The 10,778-nt window shown below is 38.1% G+C and overlaps 1 long non-coding RNA gene across 1 annotated transcript; it reads right to left on the bottom strand.

Annotated features, from left to right (window-relative positions):
• Nucleotides 1-266: 266 nt before the first annotated feature.
• LOC111098707 lies at nucleotides 267-10,180 on the bottom strand. Its single transcript, XR_005369257.1, has 4 exons — nucleotides 10,039-10,180; nucleotides 4,024-4,216; nucleotides 3,596-3,679; nucleotides 267-689 (listed from the first exon to the last, which is right to left on the bottom strand). It is a non-coding gene; the product is annotated as an uncharacterized LOC111098707 (long non-coding RNA).
• Nucleotides 10,181-10,778: the final 598 nt, after the last annotated feature.

Below are 10,778 nucleotides of genomic sequence, written 5' to 3'. Positions count from 1 at the left end.
AAAGAGAACTGGCCTATGTATTGCTGTTAAATGAATATCTCCGTGGGTGTGGGAGGGGAGGAAGGGGCCCGAGGCTTCCCATTCCACCCTGACGTCCCAGGAAATATGATAAGCTCCAGATTGTTTACATATGACAATTCGTAGAAGACATTTTTTCCTTTATCACACTCATTTATCCAATTTCACTTGAAATTTAGGGCCATAACAGCTGACCCTCAACGCCCCCACGCAGATCCCCTAAGTGTTTGTTGTTTGCTTGTGTTTAGTTTTGATCTGCTTTCTTAACATTTGCTTTGAGCCTCAGAGAGATGGAGACTGAAGCTTGATTACTTTCCATCGGCTCCTGGGCTACCTGGAATTTGCTTCAGTTACATAAAAATGAGAGGCAGAGCCCTCGATGGCCTGATTTCCCTGTGCTATTACTGTTCGTGCTCAAAAAGTTTCAAAGGCTAATTTTAAGATGGGATAAAAGTAGGAAAGGAAAAGTATCAAATAAAAATGAGAAATCCTTCAAAATTATGAAAATACGGTGCAGATTTTCAATGGTCCGAAGGCAGTAGATATTTTCTGAATTTCTGAAGAATGTGCCAGAGGGACAGGAGCGAAGCTGCCTCTTTTCCACACCATTTGAATACGGTTACTTCATACAGTGATTGAAGGACCACAGGATAGGACATCCCGGAGTGTACCTGTTTGGCATGAAAGATTTGGAGTTAAAAGTAATAAAACCCCAGCACGTGTGGGAAAGGCTCTCAGCCTCCCTCAGAACTGCCTCAATTTACATTGGAAAGGAGAGCCTACAACAGGGAGAGAAGTGCTAGGGGAGCCCCCCCCCAACCAAAGGAACTCATTTGCACAACAGAACAATCTCGTTTTTCCAAACATCTCCTTTCACCTCCTTGCTAATGAGTTTCCTCCCTTGTGTGTCCTGAGGCCCTACCCTTTTCCTTAGCTCTTCTACGCTTCCTGTCGCCAAATTGTCTTTGGAATTCCCTGTCTATGCGGATTCCCGGTATGTGTTTTAATTTATATTCTCTCCTATCAATCTCTCACATTATTTTGTTTCTTTCCCATGGAACTATATTTATTATTATTATTATTATTATTATTATTATTATTATTGTCATTACATCTGACCCTTACATTTTTTTTTAAATTTTCTTTGTCATTCAATTTTAGAGTTTTTTTATAATAAATTTATTTTTTATTGGTGTTCAATTTGCCAACATACAGAGTGACACCCAGTGCTCATCCTGTCAAGTGCCCCCCTCAGTGCCCGTCACCCAGTCACCCCCACCCCCCGCCCTCCTCCCCTTCCACCACCCCTAGTTCGTTTTCCAGAGTTAGGAGTCTCTCATGATCTGTCTCCCTTTCTGATATTTCCCACTCATTTTTTTCCTTTCCCTCTTATTCCCTATCACTATTTTTTATATTCCCCATATGAATGAGACCATATGATGTTTGTCCTTCTCTGATTGACTTACTTCACTCAGCATCATACCCTCCAGTTCCATCCACGTTGAAGCAAATGGTGGGTATTTGTCGTTTCTAATGGCTGAGGAATATTCCATTGTGTACAGAGACCACATCTTCTTTATCCATTCATCTGTTGATAGACACTGAGGCTCCTCCCACAGTTTGGCTATTGTTCTCACATTATTTTGATACTAAATCCAGGTAGAAGGGCCGTGGGACAGAGTAAGGTCTTCCTCTCCCACATTATTTTCGTTAAAGTTTTCTGAAAATTCGTTATTTTACCTTAGCCTTCACGTAGGACATATGGATTTAGCATTCTAGATTGCACTTACTATAATTGATAACAGTATGCGAGGCTGGGATGGATCTGTCTTCACTGAAGAGCTAGACTGCCTCTAATTTTTATATTCGTGTTTTATGATAAATAGATCCAAATGACACTTTTGTGCTGGATCATTTCTAAGTCATTGATTAATGGCTTAGTACAGGACATAAAGACCCCTCAAGCATTTCGTGTCCTCATGAGTTAGGAACAAACAGGGCTAGGGAGGGAGAGATACGTAGGGGGCCACGGAAGCAGGCTCACAAAAGTCCCCAAAATGTCGATGTGTAAGGAGACCAGAGAGAAGGGAACAGCCAGACCAGCTGCCCTGGGTGTGGGCAGAGAGGGTGTCTTTTTAGGACAGTCCTCTGGGACCAACAGAGAATAACCAGACCCCAAAGAAGGATAAGCCACTAAGATGTTCTCACCAGTCCTTGCTCAACGGTGATGTCAATGGAGATGTGAGAAGGATTTGGGTTCCCTGGCTGGCTTCCAGTAGGAGACCAACCCTGCAAGCCCTTGGTGGCAGCCCTGGGGGGACACGACTCACTCCTGAGAGCTTTCTCTGTAACTTTGCTTAGTAAACTTCTATCCCTTGGCTCACTCTCCTGTGTCCGCGGGATTCGTTCTTCGACTCTGGGAGACAAGCACCACACTCTCCAGTATCACTCACACAAAGTGGCAGGTTTGAAGTTGTGGATTTAGTCAACTCAAGTGGTATATTATGAGTTATGAATCTGCTGTCTCCTGAGGTATTCATGGCTCATCCCCTACTTGATTTTCCTTTAAAAAAATTTTTTTTAAAGTAAACTCTACTCCCAACATGGGGCTCACACTCACAAACTTACAACACCAAGAGCAAGAGTCCCAAGGTCTGCTGACTGAACCAGCCAGGAGCCCCTCCCCTAATTGATTCTTAAGGAACTTATTTTCAATTAAAGATCATTAAAGGAACTAAGGCAGATATTGGACCGTTTAAAATAATAATAATAAAAAAACACACAAAGAAAAATGGAAACTTGATACGGGGGAGCTTGGTTCTTGTCTCATGGAGTCAAAGAATGAATCTTGCGGACAAAGGAGAGTGGGTAAAGCAAAAGAAGCTTATTAAGCAGAGATACAGATGTAGCTCTCAGGAGTGAGAGGAGTCCCCACAGGGTTGCCACTGAGGGCTTGTAGGGTTGGTCTTTTATTGGAAGCCAATCAGGGAACCTAAATCCTTTTAACATCTCCATTGACATCACCATTGAGTAAGGACTGGTGAGAACATCTTTAATGGCTTACTTCCTTTTTAGAGTCATGATTTTGTTGGTTACCTTAGGGCAGGTGGTCTGGCTTGTTCCCTTATCTCTGGTTTCCTTATACCTCAGCATTTTGGGGACTTTTGTGAGCACTTCCGTGGCCCCCTACCTAGCCCTGCCTAGCTCCCTTTGTCCCAGACTCATCCCTACCTAGCGCCGCCTGTCCCTCACTCATTACAATTTCAAAGCCCACTTTGGGGTAAAAGTCAGAGATAATATGTGTCGAAAAATGTATCTGAGGGCGCCTGGGTGGCTCACTCAGTTAAGCAACCAATTCTCGATTTCAGCTCAGGTCGTGAGATTGAGCCCCGCATCAGGCTCTGCGATGAGTATGGAATGTGCTTAAGATTTTCTCTCTTCCTCTGCCCCTCCTCCCACTCTCTCCCTCTCTTAAAAAAAAAAAAAAAAAAAGTATCTGAAGACCTTTTATAGCTCTTTATTAGCATTCTACTGTGCTTTTTTATAACCTATGAAATGTATGGATGTTTATATTAACCTGTGTATTTAGTCAGCATTTAGTTTGTCACTCTGGAAACTCATTAACAGTTTGTTATTGCATCCTGTATCATCACTTTTCTTTCTGGAAGAAAGGAAAAAGAAGAAAATCCTTATTAATGTTTAACTAGTCCATGAATAATTTAAGTTACATCTTAATAAGGCAAATTAAGTGGATAAGAAGTTTAAATCGATAGTATTTGCTATATTTTTTCCTTCAAGCAAACTTGTGCCAAATTAAATGAATTTCACTAAGAAGATTTTTATTGGTCTATTTTCCCTGTTTAGTAAGATTGGGGGGGATTAAAAAAATCTAACATTAAATTCTTCATATGAATGAAGGCTTGTATAAAACCTCCTAGATTGGGTACATTTCTGTGTCCTTTATGCTGAGTAATAGAGCATTCAAAATAGATTGGTTGTCCTTACCTAATCCAGACCAGTCTCAGGCTAATCATGGCTTGTGGGTATTTCCTCATGTCAATTTTGATAGTTATAAAATTTCCAATTGCTTCTTTCTGTCCTCGAATTGAATAATAAGGATAATTTAGTCATTCTTGTCAAGTTTCCTCCATTCATGAGTTACTGCTTTCAATGCATTTCAAGTTAAATGGTGCAATCTCTGGGAAAAAAAAAATAGGTGGAAGCTGCAAGAATTTTAAGATTCAACATATTGCCTAAAGTACGGTTTAGGTTTCTGTGATCTCTTTGGAATATTAGAAAGTTGTAAAGGTCCATGCATTTCACTCATGATATATTCCAAATATGGTACTTGAAATGATTGTCTTTCCAGCATCATTCTTTCATAAGTTATGCGACAAGAGTTATTTTTTCAATAAGTCTATATGGACTGAAAAATTGTAGTCCTGAGTGGTAGATTTTTTGAGATATGCAATGCATTTTAAATTACTTCAGTGTTGGCATGTGGTATTATGTACTCATTAGTTAATTTAAATTGCATATCTTGTTTAAGATTACTCAGTTTCCTTTACCAGAAATTTGTACCTGAGAGGTACATAGCTAACATTCTAATTAGAAAGCTCAGACTGCATAAGTGGTTTCCAAAAGTGCTTCATTTCTCTTTATATCTGATCAGCATTAGCAATTTTTTGATTAGAATAATGGAAATTACAAGATTTGTTTGTTTGTATGTGTATGCTTTACCTAAGTGTAATTCAAGGGTGTGGATTTTCTAATGTACCTTTAAAATAGTCTTTACCATGAAAAAAAAAGGTTATAAAAATCTCAAAAAGTATGTAGTATATAATCTTAGTTATAACACAATACACTTGTTTCTTAAAGTTTCTGGGTCATTTTGAATCGGAAGATTATGATTCTGGTTGACTGAAGTCCATGACGTTACCTGGGTTACCTAAACCTGCCTCCAGCATATGGACTGGCTTACATCAAATAAATAATTCATGGGAAAATGTGGTCTGAAAAGTAAACAAAACAAAACAAAACAAAACAAAACAAACAGGCAGATAGCACTTTGTCCAGATTATAGAACACTTTAAATAATTGTTTTTATGCTTGCTTGATAATCAATATTTAGATACAGGTTAGAATTCAATCTGATGAAACATGCTCTTTTGTTTTAATCTGGTAGCTAGACCTTTGAGTGGTGGCCCATCATTGCCAACAATTAGAGACTATTCATCTGACAGCTATGACCTAGTAGTTGTACTTGATAAAAACCCAATATAGTCACTTTGCAACAATAGGAGTCTGTTATCTGCAATACTCAAAATGTGGTTTGAGCATTTGGGGTTCCATGTCTTTTTGTTATATATATTTGCTCCATAAGACTCTTAGTCCTACTTTTTAAGGCCTAAAGTCTCCTAATATCTATTTTATAATCAATAATATTTTCTTCCTCATAGGAAACAAATAAAACATAAAAAAAAATTAAAATAGTGTGACTGTTAAGTTACCAAGCTTTATGTGCCCCTTTCCTGGAAAAATAAAACTTACATGATTTCAACAAAATCAGAATGTGAAATATTCAATGTTTAAGAGAAATCTGTGCCCAAGTCACGCCACCTTCCTCTGTAGTATTTTTATTAAATAAGAATGAGATCTTGCCATTTGCAACAACAGGGATGGACCCCAGAGGGTATTATGCTAAGTGAAATAAATCAGACAGGGAAAGACAAATACCATATGATTTCACTTATATGTGGAATCTAAAAAACAAAGCAACTGAACAAACAAAAGCAGAATCTGACTTATAAATACAGAGAACAAATTGGTAGTTGCCAGAGGGGAGGGAGGTCGGGGATAAGCAAAATGGGTGAAAAGAAGTGGAAGGTACAGGCATCCAGTTATGGAATGAATAAATCATGGGGATGAACGGTATGGCATAGGAAATAAATCAATGGTACTGTAATAACATTGGATGGTGACAAACAGTAGCTATGCTATGGTGAGCACAGCATAAGGTATAGACATTGTATTACTAAGTTGTGCACCTGAATATAATGCAATAAAATGGTGTGTCAACTACACTTCCATTAAGAAGAAGAAGAAAAAAAACAATCTGTATTGTATCTACCTCAAAAGAAGAAATAGCTTTGTGAAGACATGAGCCCATTTCCACATAGCTAAGTGTTTTTAACCTTATGCTATAATTAGTGAACCAATATAAAAAAACTGAGAATGCCACTGGGGCTAATGTAATCTACTTTTTATTCTATTTTTTTATTTTATTTTATTTTATTTTATTTTATTTTATTTTATTTTATTTTATTTTATTTATTTTATTTATTTTATTTATTTTATTACATATATTTTGAAGTAGGTTCCATGCTCAATGTGGGGCTTGAACTCATGACCCTGAGATCAAGAGTTGCATGCTGTACCGACTACGCTGGGTAGGTGCCCCCACTTCATATTTTAAAAGTTTACAAAAAATAAAAAAAAAACACACACGCAGTAAAAGCTGTTTACTGTGGGACGGACCTTGAAGGACCATGAGATCCAGTAGGGTTTTAGAGGATTTGCTGCATATATAAGTGAAATCTTAAAAACAACAGATATATTTATATGTTATAGAGCAGTAAAGATATATAGTACTTACAGAATGTAACCACTAGACAGAAAAAAAATAATAATACAGTGGTATTGGCAAAAATATAAGAAATAACAACCATTGGTTAGGGGGCCTTCACAATCAGTTGATTGTGTCCAACTCTTGATTTCAGCTCCAGTCATGACCTCAGTGTTCTGAGATCCAGCCTCATGCTGGGCTCCACACTAGGCATTGAAGCTGTTTAAAATTCTCTATTTCTCCCTCTGCCCCTTCTCATGCTCACACATGAGTGCATGTGCATGCGCTCTCTTTCTCTCTTTCTCCAAATAAATAAATAAATAAATAATAAACAAACTAACTAATAAATAACAACCAATGGCAAGGATTGGGGATGTGGAGGAAAGAATGTCTCATGTACTGTTGGGAATGTAAATTGGTGCAGCCCCTAGGGAAAACATTATAAAGGTTCCCTTTAACATTATAAATAGAACTACTATTTGATCTATCAATTCTACTTCTGAGTATTGATCCAAAGAAAGTGAAAATGCTAACTCAAAAAGATACATGCACCCCCATGCTCACTGCAGCATTACTTACAGCAGCTGCTATTGGAATATTATTCAGCTATAAAAGGGAACGATATTTTGCCATTTGCAGCTGTAAGGGTAGATGTTAAGGGCATTATGCTAAGGGAAACAAGTCAAGGAAAGACAAATGCCATGCGGTCTCACTTATATGTGAAATACAAAACGAAATAAAAACCTACCAACCAACCAAACGAATACACAAGCTCATAGATACAGAGAACAGATTGGTGGTTGCCAGAGGTGGGGACTGGGGGATGAACAAAATGGGGGAAGAGAGTCAACAGGTACAAACTTCCAGTCATAAGATAAATAAGTCATGGGGATTCAATATAGGGTGTAGACACTGCAGTGAATAATATAGTATTGCATATTTGAAAGTTGTTTACAGTAAATCTGCAAAGTTCTCATCACAAGAAAAAAAATTCTGTAACTATGTCTGGTGACAGATCACTGGAATTATCATGGTGATCATTTTGTAATATATATTTATAAAGCCATTATGTTGTGCACTGGAAATTAATATAATGAATATTATGAATATTTCAATAAAAAATTAAATATATTATAATTAAGTGGACAAAATTCCTGTCCATTTTCTGACCTAGAAGCATACTGTAGAAAAAAATTTGCTTTGTCAATAGGCCTAAGTCATCCACAGCATATGCAATTTTTCCTTCTTTCAGAAAGAATGCAGTTTCTCAAGACAATAGCTCTTTCTTGGGCTACCAGTGGCCCATACACTTATTATCCCATAATGATTCCAAGTCCAATCTTTCTATTCAAGGGCTCTTTGAGCAGATTAGTAAACTGTATAAATTTTTAGGATAATTGTTGGGAAAACAATAACTTGGCTTATTTTCCCAATAACTGGGAAAAGAAGAAAGAAAATTACAGATAATAAAGAATAATTAGTTGAAGGGCACCTGGGTGGCTCAGTTGGTTATCTGCCTTTGCCTCAGGTCATGATTCCAGGGTCCTGGGATGGAGTCCTGCATTGGGTTCCCTGCTCGGCAGGAAGTCTGTTTCTCCCTTACCCTCTCCTTCTGCCCCTTCCCCTACTTGTACTCTCTCTCTCTCAAATAAATAAATAAATAAATAAATAAATAAATAAATAAATAATTTTTTTTTAAAAAGGATAATGAGGTGATACAATGACAATATGATGCCAATATCTTTTTAAAAGTAATCAATTCATTAACTTTATTTTTAAGTAATCTCTACACCTAATGTGGGGTTTGAACTCACAACTCCAAAATCAAGAGTCACATGCCCCACCGACTGAGCAGTCAGGCACCCCTGGTGATGCCAATATCTTTGATAAATTGGAAGAAATGGAAAAATGCTTTGTAAAACAACTTACCAAAATTGATACAAGAAGAAATAGATCTGAACACCCCTATATCTATTCAGAAATTAGGTTTGTCATACTTAAACTCCCCGTAAATAAATGAACCCAGACGGTTTCACCAGAAGCACTAATACCAATCTTATACAATCTTGAGTAAGGGACAGGCAGGGCTAAGGTAGAGAGAGCTAGATAGGGGGCTGTGTCATCAGGTTCACAGAAATCCCAAAATGGTGAGGTGTTAGGAAACCAGAGATAAGGGAACAAGCCAGACCACCTGCCCTGGGTGTGGGTGGGGAGGGTGTCTTTTTTTAGGACAGTCATCTGTGACCTACAAAGAATAACCAGACCCCAAAGAAGGAGTAAGCCACTGATGATGTTATCACCAGTCCTTACTCAAACCAAGGCAGCACAAGAATCTCAAGGCCACAAGGTCCCTGGTCAGTTCTCAATAAAAGACCAACCCTACAAGCCCTCAGTGGCAACCCTCTCACTTCTGAGAGCTTTCTCTATACCTTTGCTTAATAAACTTCTATTGCTTTACTCGTTCTTTGTCCTGCGAGATTCATTGTTTGATTCCATGAGACAGGAACCAAGCTCTCCCGTATCAATCTTACATATTTTTCATGAAATCTATAGAAAATATATAATTTTAGACTACCTTAAGAGACCACTATACCTCAATATCAAAACCTATAAAGGACATTACAAGAAAACCAATACGACAAACCAGTATCGTTCATAAGCACGCACACAAAATTCCTTTAAAAAAAATCACAGAAATTAAAAGGAGAAGAATGGTGATCAAATGAATTTACCTCAGGACAACCGGAAAAAGCACGGAAGGACGCCACAGAAGAACAGGTAAGCAATTTGGCACATTCTACTGTGGGAATATTAGTGTGTGATGATAAAGAATAAACTGCTGCTACGCAATCAGAATGAATCATGAAATATAATGTTGAGCCAAAAATTTCAGATATGAGAAGTAACATCCTGTATGCTTTCATTTCTATGGGGTTCGAGAACAGGAATCTTTGTTGATAAGAAAAATCAGTTGTTGTTATCTAGAGGGTGTAAAGAAGTGACTTCAAGAGAGTAAGAAAGTGTTTTTCTCTGTTCACGAATATACTCTAAAGCTTGAAGATATAGGTACTGCTTCCATGGGTACATAGGTCTGCCAGTCTTCAACCTAAATATTTAAGATAAATGCCTTTCACACATAATAGGTTTTACATCAATTAAAGATTAATAATAATAATTTTAAAAAATCACAAGACTTTACATTTGATCCAGGTCCTTGAAAACTTGCCCTCCACGCATCTGGTGTCTGGAAGGACTTACTGATTCTGATATTTCATGCAGGGTAATAATTTTCTATGCAACAGCCAAGTATTTATTTTATTGGTTTTCTAAGTCTGCCATAACAATATACCACAGACTGGATGGCTTTTAAAAAAAAAAGAAATTTATTTTCTCACAGTTTTGGAATCTGGAAGCCCACAACCAAGATGTCGGTAGGTTTGGTTTCTCCTGGAGCCTCTCTCTCCTTGTCTCGCAGTTGGCCGCCTTCTCGCCATGTTCTCACAAAGCTTGTTCTCTGTGCACACATCCTGGTGTCTTTCTTCTTCCAAGGACACCAGTCACACTGGATTAGGGCCTCACCTTTATGACCTCATATAATCCCAATTACCTTGTTAATGCCCTGTCTCCAAGAACAGTGCCACTGAGGGCGAGGGTTTCCCCACATGAATTTCAGGAGGGGAGCATAATGCCTCTCAGGTTGGACGTGGGCTATCAATAGTGTTGTGATCTAAGAGTCATGGGCCTTGAGTCTAAGAGTCTGGACTCTACCCTGAGATTGTGGAAATTCCATTTGGGGAATAGTCACTGATTCCTCACTGCAACCATGAACAGAAAGCTCCAAAGGGAGTTCAAGTGGAGACTTCCTCAGCGAAAGCATTGCTCTGCTTAAATGATTCAGCTTTTGAGTGAAATGAAAGGCGGGACTAAGAGTAAGTAGCCTGAGCCACTTAGTATTTTGACCTTCTTCGGTGCATAAATTTTCTCCTGGAAGAGTAAATAGTTTTTTTTGTTAGTGCTGCTCTCTGCCAACAATAAACTAAACTATCGTCAAGAATACGCTCATTGGAACAGAAGTCATAGAGTGAATGTCTTCATATTTTAATTCACAGGGGAATTTTAGACTTTAACTCTGGAC

Source organism: Canis lupus, chromosome 14 (genome assembly GCF_011100685.1).
Source record: "Canis lupus familiaris isolate Mischka breed German Shepherd chromosome 14, alternate assembly UU_Cfam_GSD_1.0, whole genome shotgun sequence".
Classification (NCBI taxonomy): Eukaryota; Metazoa; Chordata; class Mammalia; order Carnivora; family Canidae; genus Canis; species Canis lupus.
The sequence above is the reverse complement of the archived record's forward strand: the minus strand, read 5'-3'. Positions and strand labels throughout refer to the sequence as shown.